Source organism: Neofelis nebulosa, chromosome 3 (genome assembly GCF_028018385.1).
Source record: "Neofelis nebulosa isolate mNeoNeb1 chromosome 3, mNeoNeb1.pri, whole genome shotgun sequence".
Classification (NCBI taxonomy): Eukaryota; Metazoa; Chordata; class Mammalia; order Carnivora; family Felidae; genus Neofelis; species Neofelis nebulosa.
In genome coordinates this window covers 85,198,224-85,223,271 of record NC_080784.1, presented here as the reverse complement: position 1 = coordinate 85,223,271, position 25,048 = coordinate 85,198,224, and the positions used below count along the sequence as shown (strand labels likewise).

The following is a 25,048-nucleotide window of genomic DNA, read 5'->3' as shown; positions in this document are numbered from 1 at the left end:
AGGTTGAGGTGTTTTAATTTCTGGAACAGCCTGAAGGGAAACTGACCCTCTCTATACTTTAACTTAATCTATGTCAATGGACGGAAAAATGAATATGTTGAGGAAAAATGCACTGGTACAAATGGAAATAGGAGTTCATTTCTTGATGGAGAGCTATTTAGAGTTTATTTAGCATTGGCAGCATTTCTATTCAAAATACTTCCTGAACATCTGTGTCATTTAATATTTGTAAAAGATAAAGAAAGAGACAGATTTCAGACAAATGCTCTGGTCACATCTCACCCCTAACCTCTTCTAGAAGGTTAAGTGCTGGAAGCAGAGTATGAACTGCTGTATATCAAGACAGTGATGTGCTTCAAATGTTGAAAGGGCCTTAACTGAACATCTGGCTAATAATGTGCCTTCCATTTATTAACTGCACTCACTCATTGCACCTGCTCCACGTGAGGAATGTACATGGGTCAAGTAACTGCAGCATGATTTAAAATGTTTGCCTTACCACCTACAAACATAATTAAAGGATAACAACTGCAATCTTGGGGGGAAATGTTGGTAAGTCCCTTTTACTAGTGGTTCTACAACAGAAATGCAAAAAAATAAGAAATTTGCTGATAATCTGATGAAATCAAACCAATAATTCTCAAATGTAACAACTTCAGTATAAAAGGAATTACTTTTTTAGTTTATGTACTAGTTGAGTTAGCCCCTACCTCACTACACCAACTAAATCAATTTTTAAAACTCTTAAAAGTGATGAGAGTGTAACATTAACATTAGTATCTTCCTTGGTAGAGCTGGTTTTAGGAAAGGAAATATTTTCATAATTCTCATTTCCAGCTTTTCCTAAGACATATATTTTTAAATTCACTGAAAGTAGTACTTTTCCAAGGGAGAAACATGGGAGTAATACTACCTTTTTCAAGATTATTTAAAAATCTGTTTGGTACTTGATCAACTAATAATCACCCGAGTTCTAATTCATGACTGAAATCCAACAGATTAGTCTGAATCATTCTGCTAATGTGATTCTGATTTGATCAGATATTAATTGCATTATTTACAATAATGGCCAGGGACACCTGGGTGGCTCAGTCGGTTGAGCGACCAACTTCAGTTCAGGTCATGATCTCACAGTTTATGGGTTCCAGCCCCATGTCGGGCTCTGTGCTGACAGCTCTGAGCCTGGAGCCTGCTTCAGATTCTGTGTCTCCCTCTCTCCCTGCCCCTTCCCTGCTCATACTCTCTCTCTGTCTCTTTCTCTGTCTCAAAAGTAAACTTTAAAAACTTTAAAAAAATAAATTAATTAAAAAAATAAAATAATGGCCAACATTGGCCAATACTATAATTTTCCTTTTTAAATTTTTTTGTAATATTTCTTTTTAGAGAGAGAGTGGGAGAGGGACAGACAGAGAGGGAGACAGAGATCTGAAGCGGGCTCTGCACTGACAGCAGAGAATCCAATGCAGGGCTCAAACCCATACACCATGAGATCATGACCCAAGCCAAAGGCAGATGCTTAACCGACTGAGCTACCCAGGCATTCCTTATAATTTTCTTATTAATTTCTGGAAAAAAATTTGAGATCATTTTACCTGCTTTGTTAAGGACTAAACAATTATATGTATTATAATTCATGGAAAATACATATTTTTTTCATATTTCTAAGTTTTCCTTGTCTACTGGTGAGCAAACACCTATAATACTCTTTGGCATCTATCAAAGCATTCTGAGTATCTTATAACAACAGAGCACAGCTCCAAGAAAGGTTAGACATTGCTAAATAAATAGCACACAGATGTGGATGCTAAAAAATTAATACCACACAATCTTCTGATGGGCTGGAGGATCAAAATGCTTCCACAAAAACAGAATGAAATAAACCCAAGCACAAATACTCATGTAATCGTGACATAAATGAATCATAAAGCACTGAAACAGAAGTTTAGAGATCGGCATCTAGTGCAACTTCTGACAAATTACTCAGCTCCACACATAGTTCTTATGTCATCTCATTGGTAGAGATAATATTGGAAGTAAAAGTAACTTGTTACATGTGAACAGAAACAAGTTTAAAAAATAATTTCAAAATATTTTATGATGTTTGTAATCCTTCTCATAACTCAAAAAACTACCTCTTACATTTTCAAAATAGGTACTTATTATTCTCAGATAAGATGTTCTAATAAAGTACCAATTTGTTGTCATTATGAGTTAAGGCCACGGGAACCCTAGGAGGTTGCTGCTGACATCTAGTGGCATAATTTTTTAAATGCCAAATTCATTAAAAATATATAACTAGGGAGAGAAAGGGACAAACATACATACATATGCACTTGAAAACTCTAGTGGATACCCCATGTCATAAATTATTTGCCTCTGCCCACACTACTGTGCTTCCAATTATTTGCTCCCCTTCCAAAGTAATGTTAGTACTGTAATCCAAAGAAATGAGAACTAACATATACGCTGAAGCCTAAAAGAACCAATTCCCTTGAAGTCCTTAGTCCTCTACTGGGAATTGCCAAGCCCCAGACAGCCCCAGTTCCTAAAGACACTGTTCCAACCCCAATAGTCACAATTTCATCTCAACTTCCCAAATAACCATAGCCCTCCCCAACTCCACACCTAGTACTTGAGTGCTTTCAAGATGCTACCCTAAAGAGACTACTGTAGAGCTGGGAATATGTTATTTCAGGCTGCATATCCACAAACATACACACATATTCAAAAGGGTCACATACTTCCTAGGCATGAGGTTCAACAATTATTGCAAACTTAAAAATAGCTTTCAGGGCACCTTTAATGGCTTCCAACAATCTACATGAATGATGGTGAAAAGAAGAACACAGAAGAAACTGAACTTAGGAAAAATGATGAGGAGCATAGAGTATGCTTCTATACACATGTAAAAGGATTTATTTTGTAGTGTATGTATGTATGTATGTATGTAAGGTGCGCGCATATGTGTGTGCATGTGTGTGTGTGTGTGTGTGTGTGTGTGTGTGTGTGGAAAGAGATACACTCTCAAGTTCTGCACATACCTCACTCTAGCTAGAACACTAATGAATATAGTAGGTAAACACTGACTTAATGAATGAACAAATAAATGAATGAGGTGACAAATTATAATATAACTTTTTTTCCCTACTGGTTCTAATGTGAGATATGCAGTAGGTAGTGTCCTTAAAAGGCAGGATTTTGCTCTTAGGGAATAAACGCTTTAGTTGAGTAGCTCAGGTTAGAATTTTCTTCAATGACATGTGTAAAGTGTCAAAAAACAATGGGTGATAGAACTGGGCAATCTTCTGTTGGTGAAGAGAGTGTGTTTCAATAGTCAAAAATTATTTGTTTTACAAATTAATGTATTTGAATTTCGATTTTACTCTCATTGCGAAGATGTGATAAGGGGAGAGTGGGTTCTCAATTATTAATTAATTAATTAATTCTAATTAATACAAGACATAGCTAAATTATAAACCTCATAGTACAGAGAAATATTTTAGCCTTTAAACATTCCTTTAGTGGAAACCATGGAAATGCAAGGAGCTCATTACTTCACTCAAAAGTGGGAGTAACATTGGATGGCAGAAGAATCTTCTTTTTTTGTTGTTTTTTTCTTCTTCAAAATCATATTAAAGAAAAGAAACCCCATGTCTGTGTATCTAGATGACTTTACTAAGAGAATATGGGTTAAGGGAGAGATATCATTGTAGTATTATGAGGAATTCAAGAGGCATCTTAAAGAGAAGTTTTAAGGTTATGTAGGCTTGGGAATACGGGAGAAAGATTGGGCATTCAGAGTGGAGTATTTATTCAAGAATAAAGAAAGACAATAATGTTTAAAGTATGTAGTGGAGTAAGAGAGAAACAAAGTAAGAAATAAAGACAGGGAATTGATGGAAGAACTTGAATATTATTTGCAGGAGTTGATTCTAGACAGTGCTATGCCTTGTAGTCTTGGGAGTTTTTAAATAGCTCTTAAAAGATGGAGTATCCCACAGAATCTAATCCTAAGAAGAGTAAAAAATAACAAGAACTTTTCAAATGACAAAAACTATAAAAGCCAAAAAATTCTTTAGAATTTTCATAATAGCTCTTTTTCATGCAAATCCTCTTTAAGAATTACTTTTTAATCACTTCTGTATGAAAATGCTCAGTGATTTGTTCTGTGACTTGCACTTTAAGTACTCTTTGGGAGCATACTTTGCCTGTTGTAATAGTTATATTTCTGTAAAGCAATACGTCTTTCACATATTGAACCTAAATCAGGTAATGAGACAATGACATCACACCTTTTATCACATGCCATAGAAGTATTTCTAACTCTCGTTTAAATTCATGGTCATTAACTTATTAGTCAACCTGTAAGTTTTGATGATTTACTTTCCATTGTTATTTCAGGATAGATATATGATAAATAATATAAAATATAAGTAATGTAGTAAACTCAAAATATCGGAAGATTTTCATTCTTTTAAACCTCAACATATATTACATCTATGTTTTCTACAGCCTGTTGAAATAAACCACAATGAAACACATCACTAAACAATTTATTTACAACTTATTTGTTAGTGTTCTTGAACATAACACTATACATTAGCCTTATGATGTAATTTATTTTCCATTCTTAAAAGTGTGTGTATACTAAGCTTAGAGGTCAACCTAGATTACATCAACAAAGTGCTGAATCTTATTTAAAAAATGTTCTTTATCTATTTGGTAGGGAGGGGGGATTCATGTGGGAAAAGTCACAGAGAGAGGGAAAGAGAGAGAATCTTAAGTAGGCTCTGCCCAGTCAGTGCAGAGCCCACCACAGGGCTCAATCTCACCAACTGCAAGATCATGATCTGAGCCAAAATCAAGAGTCAGACACTTAACCAACTGAGCCACCTAGAACCCCCCAAAATGCTGAGTCCTTAATATCTTATTACAAATTCTACAAAAAAAGTTAAATACAATGAAATAAAACTTGACATTCCTACATAATGAAAATAAATTACAGACATGAAATTTTCTTTATGACATTCAACCTATTTCTAGGACATATAAACATACGTAAAAATGGAACAGAATAGGAATCTTTATTTTTGTACATAACCTTACTAGAGGTATGTATAAGGATATTTTGACTTGGCTAGTTGAAGTAGCATCTCTCTTTGAATGACAAAATTCATAATATTGTGACTAAAATACCCCTTTTAAAAGGGTCAAATGCAGAACTTTCAAGTATGTGCACACACAAAAGTGTCTGCTATTTCAACAGCTTGCTCTCTGAGCTTCATTGCCAGAGTTAATCCTACTCAAAATGACAGTGTTAGTTGTCATGTGCAACTAAGAAATGCTGAATGGTCCCATTTGTCTAAAAATAACACCTTCACTAGTATGTCTTAAACTTCCACCATTAAAACTTCCAAATGCATTCTAGAAGGCCAGCATTACCCTGATACCAAAACCAGATAAAAACTCCACTGAAAAAGAGAACTACAGGCCAATATCTCTGATGAACATGTATACAAAAACTCTCAATAAGACTAGCAAATCGAATCCAACAATACATTAAACATTGAAATTTCAATGTCCATATCCCATTGTGAGATAATAGAGCATCAATAATTAGCACTCTTTGTCTTATTAACAGGAATTATTTTTATAAGATTGCAAACACCCCTATGTCAATGAATCCAAAGGTCTAACTTAGAGAAATAATGACATGAGCACCATTTCTCCCACCCAAGTTACTCATCCACACCCACTCCCAACCTGAACACAAATGCACACATGCTAGAGCATAAACTCTTTGGAAATTTTGTCAGACCAAAGCACTTGGACTCTAGCCATATATAGGACTGTTCCTTTATTTTCACTTTTGAGAAGCAAATTTTGTTAGTCTGCATACATAATTCTGGAAATTCTACCATGTTAATGGAAATCTCTCTCCTTCCACCCTAACTTCTTTTTTTTTTACTACGTTCAGTTCAAAATTAGTTTGTCCATCTCTTAAATAAAACAAAAAGGCTAATAAAATGGAATATTAGCATATACAGAGCTCTGAAAAAAGAAAAACATCACAAGAACGCATCCTGGATAGTCTGTGTTCCTTTCATCCTTTATTTTCACTCTAAAGATCATAGATCCTTGAACTTCTTCATTGACTTCATCTCATTTAGTGTGTTTCTTTTTCTCTCTTTACTGTGTTATCCATCAATTTCCCCTAAACAAGCATTTTTCTACGACTTATACCCCTAGCCCCTTACGCCTATATATCATATAGCTCAGCTTCACCATCTTCCACATATTGTTGAGGCAGTTCTCATTATGTTTGTCTTTGGGGAGTCATAGTTAATAGCTCTATTAAGGCAACCCTCAACTGATGACATTAACTGTTTTTAGATATTTTATAGTTTGAATTAACAGTTTAATATAGATAAAATTTGAAAAGAGTGCCTACAATTCAAAGTCCCCTTTAGGGGAGAAAAGTTGCTTCCTTAAAGGGTTTTTACTTCCTTTGAAGAATCAACTGAAAGCCAGAAATAAGTAGAAACACCCCAATTTTCAATCCAACCTATTTTTGTTCAACTGCAAATTATTTTTTTCTTCTTTTTTTTTAATATATGAAATTTATTGTCAAATTGGTTTCCATACAACACCCAGTGCTCATCCCAAAAGGTGCCCTCCTCAATACCCATCACCCACCCTCCACTCCCTCCCACCGCCCATCAACCCTCAGTTTGTTCTCAGTTTTTAACAGTCTCTTATGCTTTGGCTCTCTCCCACTCTAACCTCTTTTTTTCTTTTCCTTCCCCTCCCCCATGGGTTTCTGTTAAGTTTCTCAGGATCCACATAAGAGTGAAACCATATGGTATCTGTCTTTCTCTGTATGGCTTATTTCACTTAGCATCACACTCTCCAGTTCCATCCACGTTGCTACAAAAGGCCATATTTCATTCTAAAGTTCAGAAATAAGTTTTCTGCTAAGGTCCATTAAATTTAAATGCTACCTTTGTTTCAGCACTCATTTGTTTAGGAATTCAAAGAGTTGTCAAAAATAAAACCCAGTTAGTTCCAATTAGCATGCAGCCTAATATACATTTCAATCATTCTATTATTTGTTTTCATATACATACAGTGACATCCTATCCTCACAGATAAATGAGTAGATAGTATTGAGAGATGGGTCTAGTTCCCCATCACAATTCCAACCTTTCAGAAGCATTTCTAGAAAAAAACTACTTTGAGATAGCAGCTCTATTAATGAAACATATACACACTGTATATCTGTGTCTATACTCACACTTTGTTTACATGTACATGTCATTAGAATATTTGCATGAGCATTCATATTCTTAGTCCAACATATGTAAATAAATCACACAGTAATTTGAAAAATTTAACAACTAAATAGGCAATCTGTTAAACATAATCAGGCATGCTATTCAGCAACTGTATGATATAATTCAATCTTCCAAAGAAAATATGTTTTGCGCAAGGGTACCTTTTTTAAAAACCTGATGAAATTTTCTAGGAATTTGTACCCACATTTTTGCAGATTCAAAAAATATGTAAAGCCATCTCACTAATGCTTAAATAAAAGGAAAATCTCATCACTGTAACCTGATAAATAATCTAATTCTCTTATTGTCTACCATTTGTAAACATGATACACTAATTGGAGCTATTTCCAAAGAGAATGCAATCTTCTAGTCAAGATCCTATTCACATATTAACATAAATGAAAGAAAAATGTCACAAAATTAACCATTATCTATAATGTTTTGATAAGCTAATATATACTTTAAAATTTATTCACTTCACAAATACGGTGATCATCATAAATTATTTCCTATACTTTTCAGGTGATGATTTAATTTTTTGAAGGTTTATTCAATAGCTGAAACCATTAATCAAAGAAAGCCAATTATTTTAATGTATCAAAGTTAAAAAGACTAAAAAATTTATCAATTCAAAATAAGCATTACCTTGATCTGATTTTTCATAAAAGACAGCAGATTGCTTGCCAGGTAACACCATTTCCTTGGGTTCTGTGGGCAAAGAGAAAAAAGATTAATAAAAACAGCCTTTCTTTTTACTCTTTAAATACTTCTTGAGGGAGATTCATTAGTAATAAAGGTCAGAGAGGAAAATCATTTAACAAAATACTCAGCTCCATTCAGCAGCTGCCTTGGGAACCACTTGGCTATAAATGCCAAATAATTTCCCCAAAGGTCCCCTCTCTCCTGGAGCTGAGAACATGGGTGACTGTGGCAGATACTAAGCCGTGTTTTCTTTGCTTTTCTCCCTTCTCACATGGGAACAAAACTAGCACTTTGAGAAACAAAAAGCTTTAGCTTCTGCCATTTCAAAAGATAAGATGGAAGCCATGTTGGGACAGAACATTTACTTGGAATACAACTGACTGAAATGAATTGGCAATTATCTAAACTTACTTTTCTCCCTCCTGCAGTGAGTATGGGTTTTAAAATATTCATGAAAGCTTGGGTGTCTTCCTATTCTGTCTTTCCACAAAAGTGATAACATGAGATATTATGGGATGCCTCTGTAAATAATTGCAGATTACCCTGCTCATATGATGCAATTTTAGAGTTTTTCTATGCAGCAACAAGGAGGAAAGCACTTTATAAAAGTCAAAAGTATGAAAATATATCTTATTCCCTCTCTTAGCATATAACAATCTTGATGAGTATCCCATAAGAGATTTTATTGCATCATTATCTGAATGTTCAGATTGGAGGATAAATTCAAGTCTGAGCAATAGCTTTCCAGAAAGGAATGTAACATATCTAGGTAAGAATTTTAAATTCATCCCTTAAGAAAGTTATTTGAATGAATGTCAACAGTTAAAAGCATCATTGATTAATTGACTATAACAGTCATTATAAGAATAGTCATATAACTGCAATCACTACATCTTACAAGCTATGTGAACTTGGGCAAGTAAATTAAACTGTAAACCTTCACTTTTCATCTGTATCAGAATAATAATTTTTCCTACTCCACAGAGCTGATAAATAAATGAAATAAAAATATATAAAGGATATAGAACTAATGAATGTTAGCTGATATAGTTTTCAATATCATTATTATTATTTTCATTGTTCCCTTTTTAAAAAAAATCTTGCTACTCCATTAAAAATCACTGCCTCTGAGCCATGTGGTGGAATGATTAAAATAATATCACACTGGACACCACTTAATTTGCAGATTTGTTAATGATGACAAAAATAAATAAATAAAGTCATTTTAGGTCTTTGGGCAGGTGGGGAAAAAAGATTTTTCAGGAAGATCAGCAAGCTGTCAACCACTCTACTGCATTGGCTCCCCTTGATTTTGCTAAAGATTTTCATTTAAAGAAGTCCTCCAAGATTCTCTTAAAGCAATTGGCCCTTATGTACTTTTATCAGTACTCAATCCCATTCAGAAAACACCTAGTGAGCTCCTACTGCAAGCCAAGGGTATGGACAGACTTTAGAGAAACCACAATAAACAAAAAGTGACTCAAGAAAAATACAGTTCAGTAGAGGAAACACATCTGTAGACAGTCATTTTGTGTAATTGGTGTAAATGGCAAGTTTAAATCATTAAATGATACATAATGTGTTGGAGCAACAGAAGGTATTGAAAGAATGTTCTGCAGTCAGGAAAAGAGGATTTAAAAAATAATCTTTAAAAAGTCAGTCAGAATAGCTGTACTGATACACACTGGCTGACAAGCAGACCTGTTTGGTCTAAGAAAATGTCACAGAAGAGAAACTTTGCAAGACTAAGTCTGGAAGGCAGGTAAGTAAGGATATGTCTTTCCAGGGAGCTAGGACAATGCAGTCAAAGAACTGGAAGCATAAAAAAGCATGGAGACCAGATTAGCATGAGGGTGACTTCAGAGCTTCCCCTCAATCTCTCATTAAAATGCTCAGAGGATGTCAAAGAAGACAAACACTGGTAACACCACTGGGAGAAAGTAGACAAAATATAAAAAGGTATTTCCAGTAGCTTCCTCCCTAATAGTAACAGATTAAGTAACACTGTTTTAGACTGAAATGTCATACTGTATATTTTGAAAGAGTAGAGCATACATGACTAGAAATAAACGGGAAAGGGACTTTGGTTCGCACCAACAACAGTCCCCAACTACAAGGTGCTAGAATCAAGCCGACCAAAGTCTGATTAACATCTCTTGTGGGTTGGATTGTGATTGTGCCCAGCAAGAAATATGTTAAAGTCCTACACTAGCACTTGTGAACGTGACCTTATTTGGAAAACGGAGTCTTTCCAGATGTAATTAAAATATGAGTTAAGATGATGTTATATGGAGTAGGGGAGACCCTTAATCCAATTTGACTGATGTCCTTATAAAAATGAGACACAAAGATAGACACATGCAGAGAAGAGAATACCATGTGATGAGGGAAGAAGAGACTGAAGTCAACAAGCCAAGGAATGCCAAGGATTGCTTGGTACCAGAACAACACCAGAAGCTAAGAGAAAATCATGGAACAGGTTCTCCCCTAGAGCTCAGAGAGAACATGGCCCTGTTGACCCCCTTATTCTGAACTTACAGCCTCTAGAATTGTGAGGGAATAAATTTATCTTATTCTAAGTACCCAGTTTCTGGTACTTTGTTATGGCAGTCTCAGTAAACTAATGCGGCATCTTTTGAGCCAACAAGAATTAGGCCCCCACCCATACCCTGATCATTTGGAGCTTAAAAAATTCTTACAGTTACACTAAGTCAGCAAATAATTCTCGATTTAGAATTTAGAATACCCAGCTACATTAAAAAGCTGATTTAAAGTTTAACTTGTCTCCCATCCATAGCTAGGATCTGCTGCAAGTGAAAACCAACAGCCAATGAAGAAGGGTAAGTTGGTCCTATGTTTTTACCACAGGTCCTCTTCCCCAGCCAGTTAACCTTGGCCACAATGCCTCTACAATATAAGAGTGGAGTGAAAAAGGGAAGGTAAGGAAAGAAGAGGTAAATGGAGGAGGAAAATTTACTTTCTATTCACTGAGCTAAGAGAGCTGTTACCTATTTAAAGCTGATTCTCAACTACTGGATGCCTTTCCAGGTTTTTCAGTGACTGCTTCCCCTTCTCCAGTCACTGGCCTCCATTCATCTGAACTGCCTTGATATGAGTCATACTGTCTCGCTTTACCACTTACTACATCCACAGCTCCATATGACACCTTCAGCTTCTCCCTGCTGAGGCCAATTCAGCCCATGAGCAACTCTCTTATTGTTCTCTCACATCCATGGGTCATACCTACAGCACAGAGAGCTCTCTAACAAACCCTGGAAAAACGGGTTATTCTCAATTCAGTACCTCTGCTTCCTCTACATAAACGCTCACTAGCTCATCTTGGCTTTAGTTTCATCAGAAATTAGTCCACTGTTTCCACAACCACCCCCAAAGCTTAAAGGGACACATATTAAACTCTCAGTGAGTTTTGTTGAAGCACCTCTTTTTATCACTGGGAGGGGAAAAGGTGAAACACTCCACCAACCTCCCTCCTTGTGGACATTCCTGATGGACCCTCAGTTCACTCTGAAGAAATATGCCTTTAATCTCTAGACCTCCCACCCCTTTTGGATTAGGAATGTAGGAGCTATCTAACCAGTTCTCATGCTCATACTAGGGAATTTCTAAAAGGTGACCTGTTTTATAAAGCATTTTGATATCTGATATCTATTGCTTTAAGTAGTCAATATTTTCTGATTTTACACTCTGTGAGATTAGTCTTCACAATTTGAGCTTTAAGAGACTCTTGGGGGAAGCAGCTAAAAATTGTATAAAATGTCTACTAGATACACTATCTTTTTTTATGTTTCTTGAGCATTCCATGTATTTTATATATAAATTCAACATAATACAATTAATGTTATATCTGTCCTATTCTTCAACATAGTCTCTCATCTTCAGTCAGGCAGAGTTCTCAATAGCCATGTTGTTCTCATCCAGTTCCATTCTCCATATTATTTCCTTCTGGTTGTGGTTAAATTCTTACTTTTTGGCATGTTCCAAATTTACCACCCTGTCAAAACTTTAATGCCAACTTGTCCAAAAAGCGATCCCCAGGTATTTTGGACTTAGTTGATTTTGTCGTTCTCTGACCTATGTAGCAATTATACCAATGCCTATCATTTATATTGCCTTCTTGGGTTGTCTTGTCTTGTCATGTCTCCCCATATACCTTTTGCCTCTCACCTATCTTCTTCAGTACTTATTTAAATGCTCAGCACCTAGGAGGAGGTTCCTAATAACTACATACTCACTTCTATGTATTAGATATCTATTAACAAAGATAAGACAGAGCTAACTTTTAAGGCACAAATATCTTACAATGTTCCATGACAGAAATTACATAGTAAGACCTTATTGTTGCCATATAAATTTTTTTAAAAAGTTTGAACAAACTAATATGTCAAATAGAACAGAAGCAAAAGACAAGGGAATATGAGAGGTGATGTCCCATCATAAAACAAGGATGCCATTATTTGAAAATATAATCTATATGCAATGCTTTTGCATTTCTCTATGTTTGACATCACCTTCCCGACAGGGGTAGCACTTGCCTCAAAAGGATTAAGATTGTTACAAGGTAAATAAAATAAGAGGGGCGCCTGGGTGGCTCAACTGACGAAGTGTCACCCTTCGGTTCAGGTCATGATCTCACAGTTCATGGGTTTGGGTTTGAGCCCTGGGTCAGGCTCTGTAATGACAGCTCAGAGCTCAGCACAGAGCCTGGAGCCTGCTTCAGATTCTGTGTCCATCTCTTTCTGCCCCTCCCCTGCTCACACTGTCTCTGTCTCTCCCCAAAATAAATAAACATTAAAAATTTTTTAAATAAAATAAGACCACAGGTTTACTCCCAGGAATAATTCTAGATCCATAGCAAGGTGATAGTCTTGAAAATTAGATTTCCTTTAGAAGAGAATAAATTTTGATACACCCAGGTGGCTCAGTCGGCTAAGTGTCTGACTCTTGGTTTGGGCTCTGGTCATAATATCACAGTTCATGAGTTTGAGCCCCACATGGGGCTCTGTGCTGACAGTGCAGAGCCTGCTTAGGATTCTGTCTCTTTGCCCCTGCCCCACTCACACTCTCTGTCTCTCAATCTTAAAACAAAAATAAATAAATAATAAACAATTTTTAAAAACACAATCTTAGTTGTCATTAACATATTAGAAGCCAGAACTAGAGAACTAGGTCATGGAGCTATGTGACACCATGGTGAAGAAAACATGGGGTATGATGTAAATGATATGGAAAACTGCCTCAGGTTCCAGGGTTGTATGCAGAAGAGGATGACAGATGGAGGAGGAAGAGGTTAGATATCAAGTCCTCCTTTCCCTTCTCTAAGTTGAACTCCTACATGAATGTGGTAATAACAACATTAGGACTCGAAGACTACTTTTCAGGGCATGTACTGGAGAAAACTCAAGACTGTCCGAGAAAAACTAGCATTCAGCATTTAACATGGCATGGGAGCAGCTAAGCAGTATTAGAGGAGGAAGGGAAATATCTAAAACCATGAACCTGAGGCAGAATCCCATCATCCCCACAGCCAATGTATGGTGTCCTGGGAAGATACCAGTTCCCAACTGCCCTGATCAGGGAACACGGAAGTGCTGAGCAGATGTGATCCCACCTACTACCTTCCCCAAAATGAGATCACAGGAGGCCCATTGCCTCCATAGTCACAATACTGTTAGGGAAAGAGTAGAAGAAAGGGAAGAATTCTAAAAAGCACAACCATTTACCCAGAAGTTGTCTGACTCACCTACCCCTAATAAAAAGGAACTCAAATGTATCTAGTCCAGTGTTATTCTCTTACAGATGAGGAAACAAAAGACCAGATTGGCAGACTCATTTACTCAAGAGATTATACAGATGAGGAGAGATTATACACATGAGGACAGAAAAGAGGCAGTAATTCCAATTTTTCTAATGCCCGCTGAAATGCCTACGCACTATCCTACACTTTCAATCAGTTTTTCTGTTTATTATATCAGTTAATGCTATTATTCAGTTAATACTTTTAAATAAAATTCAGATTTTGTTTTAAATAAAAATACCAATAATTTTAAATCCATTTATTTTGATAAATAATGAAATGCACTTAAAATAATGAATAATGAGTCCACAGAAACACGATTAGTCTCATTGATTTAGCAAATTTAGCAAGGTTACTGAATTTAGGGTCATTATAAAAACGTAGTTGTGCTACCCCATAACAACAAAAAAGTAAAAACATAGAAATTCTACATTTTAAATAGAAATAAAACCTCATATATCCTGGAATAAATCTCACAAAAGATGTTTATGATCTCTATACCAAAAATTACATAGAGAAACATTAGGACAAAACACTACTTAGAGAAAATAAAGCAGAAAAATTAATGGAAAGACATACATCATACTCATTGATTGGAAGATTCATTATTATAAGATGTTGATTCATGCATTCAGTGTGATCACAATAAAAATTCTAGTTGTTTTTTTTTTTTTTAATTTTAAAATACAAGCTAACATTTAAACAGAAATGTAAAGGGTCAAGATTAGCCAAGGTGGTTTTAAAGAAGAACAAATTTGGGGCGCCTGGGTGGTGCAGTCGGTTAAGCGTCCGACTTCAGCCAGGTCACGATCTCGCGGTGCGTGAGTTCGAGCCCCGCGTCAGGCTCTGGGCTGATGGCTCGGAGCCTGGAGCCTGTTTCTGATTCTGTGTCTCCCTCTCTCTCTGCCCCTCCCCCGTTCATGCTCTGTCTCTCTCTGTCCCAAAAATAAATTAAAAAAAAAAAAGAAGAACAAATTTGGAGGTCTTCAATTATCAGATTATTATATCTGCTTATTATAAAGCTTTCATAATTAACATGATGTGGAATTGGTACAAAAATAAACAGATGCATGAAATAAACAACAAAACAAAACAAAAAAAACGCACAAATTATGACAACTAATTACGCAAGAATTACGCAATAAGAAAAGGTCAATCTTTCCATTAAATGATACTGAATGAATCATATATCCATTTGGGATAAAACACGAATCTTAACTCCTACATGTACAAAAAATCACTTTCAGAGGGTTGTATACTTAAACATGGATGATAAAACAATAAAGCTTTCAGAAGAGAATATCTTTCTCTTTGGGGTAGACAATGATTTCTTAAACAGCACAGAAGAAATGGTGGCTATAAAGGGAAAATATGATGTTTGATTGCATTTAAATTAAGAACTTCTGTTTATCAGAAGATGCCAAGTAGAGAACGAAATGGCAAGCCACATAGTATAAGAAGAAACTTGCAATACATATATCAGATAATGACTCATATTCAGGATATTTAAATAAACTTCTACAAATCAATAAGAACAAGGCAGACAACTCCAAAGAAAAATGGGCAAATGACATACATGGACATTTCACAAAAGAAAGCATTCAAATTTTCAACAAATATATTAAAATTTCCTCAACCTTATTAGTCCTTTGGAAATGCAAATTAAAATCACAATGAGATGCCCACTGTAGCCAAAATAAAAAGGACAGATAACATAAAGAGTTGCAAGGATATGAAGTAATGGACCTGTCATATCCTGCTTGCAAAGGCCAGAGAGTGGAAATTGATATAACTTCAGAAAACAGTTTAGTAGTATTTATAAGGTGGACATATTCACACCTTGTGGCTGGGCAAGTTCCGCTCCTCAGTTTATAACCACTATAAAGGCATACTATGGTTGCCAAAAATTATATAAATGGATGTACATAGTAACACACTTCATAATAGGGACTAACTGGAAATAGTTCAAATCTCCATTAATAGAAGAACTAATTAAGAAATTAAGACTTATTCTCACAATGAAAAGCCATACATTAATGACAATAAACAAATCACAGTTACATGAACAACATAGATGAATATCACAAACAATAATCAGGGTAATAAGTCATATGCAAAAAAGTATATCACAGTATATAGCATATCCCCCTTGTGGAATATATAGTGACTAGGAGAGGACATGGGGTGCTTTTAAGGTACTGATATTATACTCTTTTTCTTGAGCTAGCTGTTGGATCTTCAAGGTGGGTTCACCTGCAAAGTTTTATCAAGCTGCACACTTGATTTGCTTACTTTCCTATATGCATATTTCTTTTTTTTAACAGAAGGAACATACATACATTTATTTATTTATTTATTTATTTATTTATTTATTTATTTATTTTTGAGAGAGAGAGAGAGAGAGAGAGAGAGAGTGCAAGCAGGGGAGAGGCAGAGAGAGAGAGGGAAAGAGAAAATCTCAAGCAGGCTCCTCACCGTCAGTACAAAGCTCACTGTGGGGCTTGAACTCATGAACCATAAGATCATGACCTGAGTCGAAGTCAAATGCTGAACAAACTGAGCCACCCAGGCACCCCTGCATGTTATATTTCAATAAACTTTACTTTTCAAGTGGCATTTGGATCCCCACCCATCTGTCTATACCACTTGAACCAAAGGCACAAGGAGATTTTAAAGATAATTCCTGATTTTAAAGACAACCAGAAAGAAAGAGCAGATTTCAATTTGCAAATGTTCTTTCTCAGCATCTACAGGTGTGATAATTCAGGACATCATCTAGAGAGAGAACATTAGTGTTTTCCCTGGAATACAAGCCATCTTCCATATTTTCAACCTATACATTCCTCTTCAAATTACTTCTTCATTGTTGACACGGTTCAATAAAAGGGAATCTAGCATAAAGCGTATGTATATTCCACTTTTAAACATAGTTGCACATTTAACAGTACATATGTTTGAGAATTTTTTTTTTTAATTTGGACTACATTAGGCAGGAAACACTTAGAGTCAGATCTTAAGCGTTATATGTGAACTTTTAAATTATTTCTTTTTGCAAATACTAAATGTCTACCTTTTAATTGCTTTCTAATTTTCCTTTGCTTATTTCTTTATGAAACAATTATTACAGAAAAGAAAAACACAAATAAAGCAAAGGTTTGTAATTGTAGGTTTTTAAAAGTTTCTGCATTTAAGCTTTGGAAAGAAAATATAAATAGAAAACAGAAATATAATGAATACCTATTTATCTCTGTCTGCAAGCAATAAGATAGAAAACCTGTTTTCTTCTCTGAATTATAATTATACTTAGATTAAGCATCAATAATGAAAAACCACAAAGGTAATAACCACAGCATAGGCATTTTGAAATGTATGCTTAATCTATGCCAGAGAAAAGGCAGAAATAACAACAAAAGTCACATCCCAGGTTTAAAGCATACTAAAAGCAAATACTAGGAATAATTAATTTCTGCCCCTTTTTTTAATAATCATATTTTAACTAGGTTGATGAAAACATTCTTTTCTAAGTGATATACTCTAATTCTACTGATAATTTTATTTATTTAATCATAAGTTTACATTTTCTGTTGTTTATTCAAAAAAATAATCAAAATCTTTTCCCAGAGGCAATTTAGCAATAAAAGACGTTAAAAAACTACTTTTTGAAAACTATTTTTTAAATCTCTTAGTCTGGATTACCTTAGAAGTACCTTATTATTATTGTAACAATAAAAATAAACATTTCCACTGCCAAATATAAACCAGATATTGTTTTGAGTTGCTGGCTTACACATTCAATTCTCGTAATAAGCTTAACAGATGGATATACTATTATCCGTTTTATAGATGAGGAAAATGAAGCACAGTTTGGTTACCAGAAGTTACCTGAACCAGAGACAGTGAGCAAAGGCAAGATTTGAAGGCAGGTAGCAGTTACCAATTCTATTCTCTTGACTATTCCGTTGAGCTAATGTCCCTCTATTTCCATGTGAGTACCTATTACTATGACACATTCTTGGTCATTATGTGCTATTATTTAAATATATTACTTAATTCTTACTAGGAAGTCTCCCATTTTATTTTGAATGTCTGTTATTTAAAAATATATATTTTGTGTATATCTTTATATTTTCTATATTTTTCGTGTATTGGCTAGAATTGTTAACACAATATGCTTTGAATTTACAATGGGTACTATGTCCTAAGAGTTTAAATCAATTTACATATATCATGCCATTTCCATTTAAACACAAATGCAACCAGCACTATTCTCTGAATTGATTTTTACATATTTTATTGCATATTTTCTCGCCTTCTATCTCATGCTATTGCCAAAGTCAAATACTCAGAGTCTAGGTCCTTTATTTTCAAAATGTGGTCCATAAAATGGCAGCATTCCATTACCTGAGAGAGATACAGAAATTCCAGGCACCACCCAAGACCAACTGAGTTAGACTCTTCATTTTAACAAGAAACTCAAGTGATCAGTGGGCATATTAAAGTTTAAGAAACCTGCTTTAGATGATATATTCCTCTAAACTAAAGACTTTCTTAATCCTTGCTTCAGTTAATTTATTTCTGTAGGTTCTGTGAAATTTATTCTTATCAATTTTACCACTAAATATTTCAGTCTGCTAGAATTATTATTGAGTACTTCACTATTCCTATCACTTTTACTGCCTGCAGTGTTACTGAATTTTACTGAATTAACTACTGAAGACTTAAAACAGAAGCTTCTCTTCTAGGGCTGTCTGAAAGGCTGTTTTGTTTGCAAGGTGCTATATCTTCCACAAGTAACTACAAATGCCATCAACTGAAAACAGGAAGAGTTGAAATGCTTTAGTTCTAGTGTGTAGCCTGTAAATGTCCATGAGAGTTCCTAAGTTAAAAAATCAATACTAGACTAGCTACTGTTTTCTCAAAATCCTGAGAAATTTGATGCTATATTATAGAACAATGCTGATCTCAAATCCTTTGTGAATTTTTCTCAAATTTTCTTAGTTCTCAATATTCACTTAAAAGTTGCCCTAGGGTTTTCTAGCTTTTTACATAAGATGACCTGGAAATGTTCCAGAAAGATATTTTACTATTACTACTAAAATAAAGGATTTTGCTCTGGCAATAAAACAACCACCATTAATGACAACCCAAACAAGGGCTCAGGGTGGCTTCGTCGGTTAAGTGCTTGACTCTTAATTTCGACTCAGGTCATGATCTCATGGTTCGTGGGTTCAAGCCCCTCATCAGGCTCTGTCCTGTCAGTGTGAAGCATGCTTGGGATTCTCTCTGTCTGCCTCTCACTCTGCCCCTTCTCAGCTAGTGCTCTGTCAAAGCATGAATAAACTTAAAAAAAAAAAACATAACTAATAAAGCTCCCAAACAAAGAGAAATATCCATATTGAAAACCATAAAAATAAGCTTCAAAAGGGACACTGGATAGCTCATTGGCTGAGCCTCCAACTTCAGCTCAGGTCATGATCTCATAGTTCATGAACTCAAATCCCACATCACATTTGCTGCTGTCATCACAGAGTCAGATCTTCTCTCCCCCTCTCTCTCTGCCCTTCCCCTGCTCTCACTCTCAAAAATAAATAAAAACATTAAAAAATAATAAGCTTCAAAAGCAGCAAATTAATGCAAAAAAATCAATCTTAAGATACAAGACAAAGTTTTGTGTTGGTAAGCACTTTTTACTTTTTTAATAAAAGACCAGTACTCATATCTTCAAAAAAAAAAAAATGATCAAATTTCCTTATTACCTTATCTCTTTGCATTGGCTCTTGAATGGATTTCCAACTTATGAGCTAGCTTGGGTAAGAAGGTTAATTTACTTGGGCATATAGAATCAAGGAAGATCACTCATTACAATTTTGTGATAGAAAAATTAAGAATGTTTGAATGTAGTCTGGGAATTAAATAGTAAAAAGGAATTGATTTTAATTGTGTCAGGTGCGATAACCACATTGCGTTACATAAGATAAATATCCTTATCTTTTAGAAATGTATACTGAAAAAAAATGGGCTGAAATGTCCAAAAAAATTACAAATAGGACATATGGGTACACACTGCCACCACTAAAGAAAAAATAAAATAAAGTACCACCTACAAAAACAGAAAGAGCACCATTAGGAATCTAGAAATAACATCAATAGTAGAGAAATTTCAATATCAATGTAGGAGGCTTAAATTAAATAAGCCATTAGTACATTAGATTAAGAGAAATGTAAGAAAAAATAATGTTTCTTTTCAATATTCATAATGTAACTGAACTAACTTTATATTTGAAAAATGATATGGGCACATTTTGCTCAAGCTAGTCACTATGATAACTTTTTTATATATACCACTGCTCTTAAGATTTAAAATAGCTGTTTAAGAGAGACATGAACACTTTGCCTACTTTCATAACATTTTTGGTTTGACCCACGGACAGAAGTTTTATACTGCTTTACAGTAAGCCTTTCTATTCTATCTTCTACTTATTTCATCCTGTAGGATAAGGAGGGATAATTTGATTAGTCATATTTTATTAGTAGGTTGTTTCTGTGCCTTAATGCACTAGAGTAAGTGAAAAACTTAGCCCAAAAATTTGGAAATTAACTAACATTAAAAAGAATTTTAACTAAGTTAACTTTTACCTTTTATTCCCATTCTAGGAAGCAACAACTTTTGTGAAGAATACAAACATCAAAACTAAAACAGCAGAAAAATTTTTTGCAATGTTGGCGGTATTCATGAACAGAAACCTAAAAACTATCTAAATGAAAAAAAAATACAATCTAGGAAAAGAGAATTATAGTTGAATACCTCCATATTCCACTATCAAAGTATTATAGATAAAAACAGGAGATAAAATTAAAAACTATATGGTGCCAAATTAGGAAATTTCTGCTCCTGGTTACATAGTCACTAGTAATTCTAAAAAAACCCTCTCTTTCAGAACATCTAGAATGCTTGATAAAATTCAACAAACATACTTTAAAACGCACTGTTGGGTTCACAAGACATAGAAGGACCTTAAAGTGGCAAAATGTAGACAGAATTGAAACAATAGTAGCATTCACATGCAAAAGCATGGGTGCCCTCATGTTGTTTACTAATAAAATCTTGAACTTTTGCATTTCAGCCTGAGAGGAAATAATGGACAAGCCTTTAGGTTTGAACAAAATAAGGAGTTGAAATTCAGAACATCTAAAAAGCCCAAGAGAATGTAAAATTAAAAAAAAAAGTCTTGTACCACAGGGAAGTGACAGGGGGTAACTTATCTATGATATCCCTAGCTTGGAGTAGAGAAAAAGCAAATCATAAAATTTCTAAAATTCTAAAATGTATAAACCATAGTTCTTCCCCCACAGCTGTTAGCCTTGGTTTTACACTGGTTATAAATCTTGAAAAACTTCAAGCAGAGAAATTAACTTAAAGAAGCAAATTAAATCTACTTCAAAATAATATAACTTCATCACAGACCTCTCAGAATCTCCAGAATTTTTTAAAAGCCCAGATGAGCACACAATCCAAAATTACACAACCTACAAGAAAATAGGCCTTCATAAAGAAGAATCCAAAGAAGCAATAAACATCAGAATTAGACTGCCAAGACATCAGATTTTATAATTGTCAGGAACACAACATAAAATGAAAATTTCAAAATTCTCTAAATATGTAAAAGAGGGAACTAAAAACAGAATATTAAAGCCAATTAGAATTTTAAAAGGCAACTTCTAGAAAAACAAAAATAAAAATACATTCTACATATGCATTGAATACAAAATTGGGTACAACTTCAAAGAGTGTTAATAAACTCTCAATTGAGCAATTATATAAAATACAACAAAGAAAGAAAAGGCAATGAAATCTACTTAAGATGGAGGAAAAATGCAAAGCTCTAACTTGTGGTCAAATTCCATGAAAAAGGGATAAGAGAAAATGGAGGAGACTAGATCCAGGCCTAGGGTGAAGCAAGTGAGACAACGAGGGCAAAAAATTTTAGGAGGTATTTTTAGTCTTCTTAAATTCTGCCTCCTGGAAGAGGTAATACTAAGAAAGATAATTGGCTAACAGTTTACCAGAATTGAAACTTGAGATCCGGGAAATACACTGTTTTCCAAGCAGAATAAATACAAAAATATGTACACCTAGCAACAACAGTAAAACTATAGAATACTAAAGACAAAGAGGTCTTAAAAGCAGCCAACAATAAAAGATTGACTACTTTAGTAGACACTGCTGGTGCCATGCCCATATTCTCTCTACCAACCACTGAACCCACACCTACCCTTCTCTTGATAAATGTCCTCAAGAGTTTCTACAGTCTTCCAGGGATAGCCCATGGCCAAAGAATAACTAATAAATGGATACCAAGGCCAGTTCCCTAGCATTAATGTGGGACATTTTTATGGTACTACAGGATGCAGATTGTCTTATGGAATCAGGCTAGTCTTCTGCTAAATCTACATCTTTGACTACTGCTTTCCCTGTGCTATAATGCTTTCCTAATTTTCTTTTTCTGATTTCAACAAAGTTGAGAATCCCCATTTTGGGTTTGACTCTAAGAAGTGCAGTTAGCAATAAGCAATGACAAATAGAACAGCAGCAGAATATCAAAACAATAATGCATATCAGAAGACTATAGAGTAACATATTCTAACCACTGAGAAAAGTAACTGTCAGTTAAGACTCTGTTCCCATACTGTGATTTGAGGCAGAGGCAAAATAATTACCTATTTGGATGTATCAAAACAGAGTTTATCACCAATAGACCCAAGCAAAAAATTTTTTTTTATTTTTTAATTTTTAATTTTTAGAGAGAGAGAGAAAGGCGTACAAGCAGGAGAGGAGGAGCAGAGAGAGAGAGAGAGAGAGAGAGAATCTTAAACAGGCTCCACACTCAATGTGGAGCCCAATGTGAGGCTCGATCCCATGCCCCTTGGGATCATGAGCTAAGCCAAATTCAAGAGTTGGAAGCTTAACTGACTGAGCCATCCAGGCACCCCCCAAAAAGTTTTTAAAGAAAGAATTTGGGGCAGAAAGAAAATAATCCTCGGGGCACCTGGATGGCTCAGTTGGTTAAGCATCTGACTTTGGCTCAGGTCATGATTTCACAGTTCGTGAGTTTGAGCCCTGCATCGGCTCTGTGCTGAAAGCTCAGAACCTGGAGCCTGCTTCAGATTCTGTGTGTCTCTGTCTATATATATCCCTCCCCTGTTTGTGCTCTGTCTCTCTCAAAAATAAATAAATGTTAAAAAGAAAAAAAGAAAGAAAATAATCCTAGATGGGAAATCTGAGACACAAGAGACACTGGAAATAAGGGAAAAAGTAGTGACCACATGGGTAGATTTAATCAACAATAACTGTATTTAAAAATAATATTAATAAAATGTTTAAGTAGGTAAATAATAAATAAGGTTTAACTAGGTTATTTTACAAAAAAAAATGGAAGGAGGTGATTGAATTTAAGTTGTGATATCTTGTATTGTTGAGAAGAAACAACAGAGGTTAATTAAGATTTTAAGTATGCAAGCAAACATTTTAAGGTCAATCTCTAAAAAACAGAAATCAAATATATTAACCTCAAATCAGGAAAAAATAGAAAAGTGGAAAGAATAGAAAACCTCAATCAGAAAGAAACCTTCAGGAGGTTCTGTTTCTGGCTACAATGGAATAACTGGTCCTGGATTAGTGTATTCATTATAAACAATAATAAAGTTAGACAAAAATATAAGGCAAATCTTTTGAGGCATAATACAACATGCAGCATAAAACTGTCCTTTATGAGTGAAAGGAAAGCCCCACAATTTCCCCAAATCTCTCCATAAACACAATTTTCCAACCTCAGTAAAGCAAGCTGACATCCAGGTCAAACACATGTTCTGCTGTACTTAGAAGGCAGAGATTAGAGTTCAAAGAAGCTGAAGTAAATAAAATATGCATGGCAAGGAGTCAGAAAGGAGGGAGCTGTGCAGAAGGGAGGTCTCAGATGTCTATGTAGTAGTATTCCCTCATAAGCTCTCAGGCAAGGACTGAGCTATGCATATTCAGGACAAGAATACATGGTGCTTTTTAGACAGTTATTAAGAATGAAACAGAGGTACTGGAGGTCAGGCAGTGATAGTGGATATTGGAGACCATGTCAGCCAGAGGAAAGGGAGCCCATTAACAATTTTTTTTTTTTAATTTTTTTTTTTTTTTCAACGTTTTTTTTTTTATTTATTTTTGGGACAGAGAGAGACAGAGCATGAACGGGGGAGGGGTAGAGAGAGAGAGGGAGACACAGAATCGGAAACAGGCTCCAGGCTCCGAGCCATCAGCCCAGAGCCTGACGCGGGGCTCGAACTCACGGACCGCGAGATCGTGACCTGGCTGAAGTCGGACGCTTAACCGACTGCGCCACCCAGGCGCCCCAACAATTTTTAACATGGTAACTTTTTTACAATGTCAGTATACATTAATCACTAAATGTACAAAAAGAAAAGAAAACAGGACAGGTAGTAAAGAAAATGCATCAAAATAAACTGAGATGATACAGGTCTTGCCTTTAGCAGATAATGACTTTAAAGCAGCTAGTAAAAATATTTACAAAGAACCAAAGGAAAATGTGTTCAGAGAATTAACACATATATGGTCTTCATGAAAGAACAGATAGTGGATCTCAGAAATAAAAGTTACTTTAAAAGGCAAATAGAAATTCTACATATAAAGGAATAATAAACAAAATTTAAAATGTACTCTACAGGCTTAATAGCAAGTTGGAGATGGAAGAAGCAAGAATTAATGAAGTTGAAATAAAATCAATAAAAATTATGCAATCTGAGAAACAGAAACAAAATGTTTGAAGAAAAACAGACTTATAGAGACCTGTAAAACAATATGAGATAGTTGAACATATGTATAGTAGAGTCTCAAAAAGAAAAGATAACAGGACATAAAAGTATTTAAAGAAATAATGACCAAAAATATGATGGGGGAAGAAATGAACTTACAGAGTCAAGAATTTTATGAAACCCAAAAAGAGATAAAATCAAAGAAAACTACACCAAAGTACATACATCTTGGTCAATCTGCTAAAAACAAAATATAAAGCATTCAGAGAAAAAGAGACATTACTACAGGCAACAATAAAAATAAGTGCTAAGTTCTCATCGGAATGAGGTACTTCAGACAATAATGGAACAGCATCTTTAATATGCTGAAAGAAAAAAA

The 25,048-nt window shown here is 34.9% G+C and overlaps 1 protein-coding gene across 6 annotated transcripts in view; it reads right to left on the bottom strand.

Moving 5' to 3' along the window:
- Positions 1-25,048, bottom strand: part of INPP4B (inositol polyphosphate-4-phosphatase type II B) — a 775,173-nt gene that overhangs the window by 639,960 nt on the left and 110,165 nt on the right. For all 6 annotated transcript variants that reach the window (XM_058721302.1, XM_058721291.1, XM_058721289.1 and 3 more), the window contains exon 2: positions 7,980-8,042. The gene's annotated coding sequence lies outside the window, so the exon portion shown is untranslated. The remainder of the gene's footprint in view (positions 1-7,979; positions 8,043-25,048) is intronic.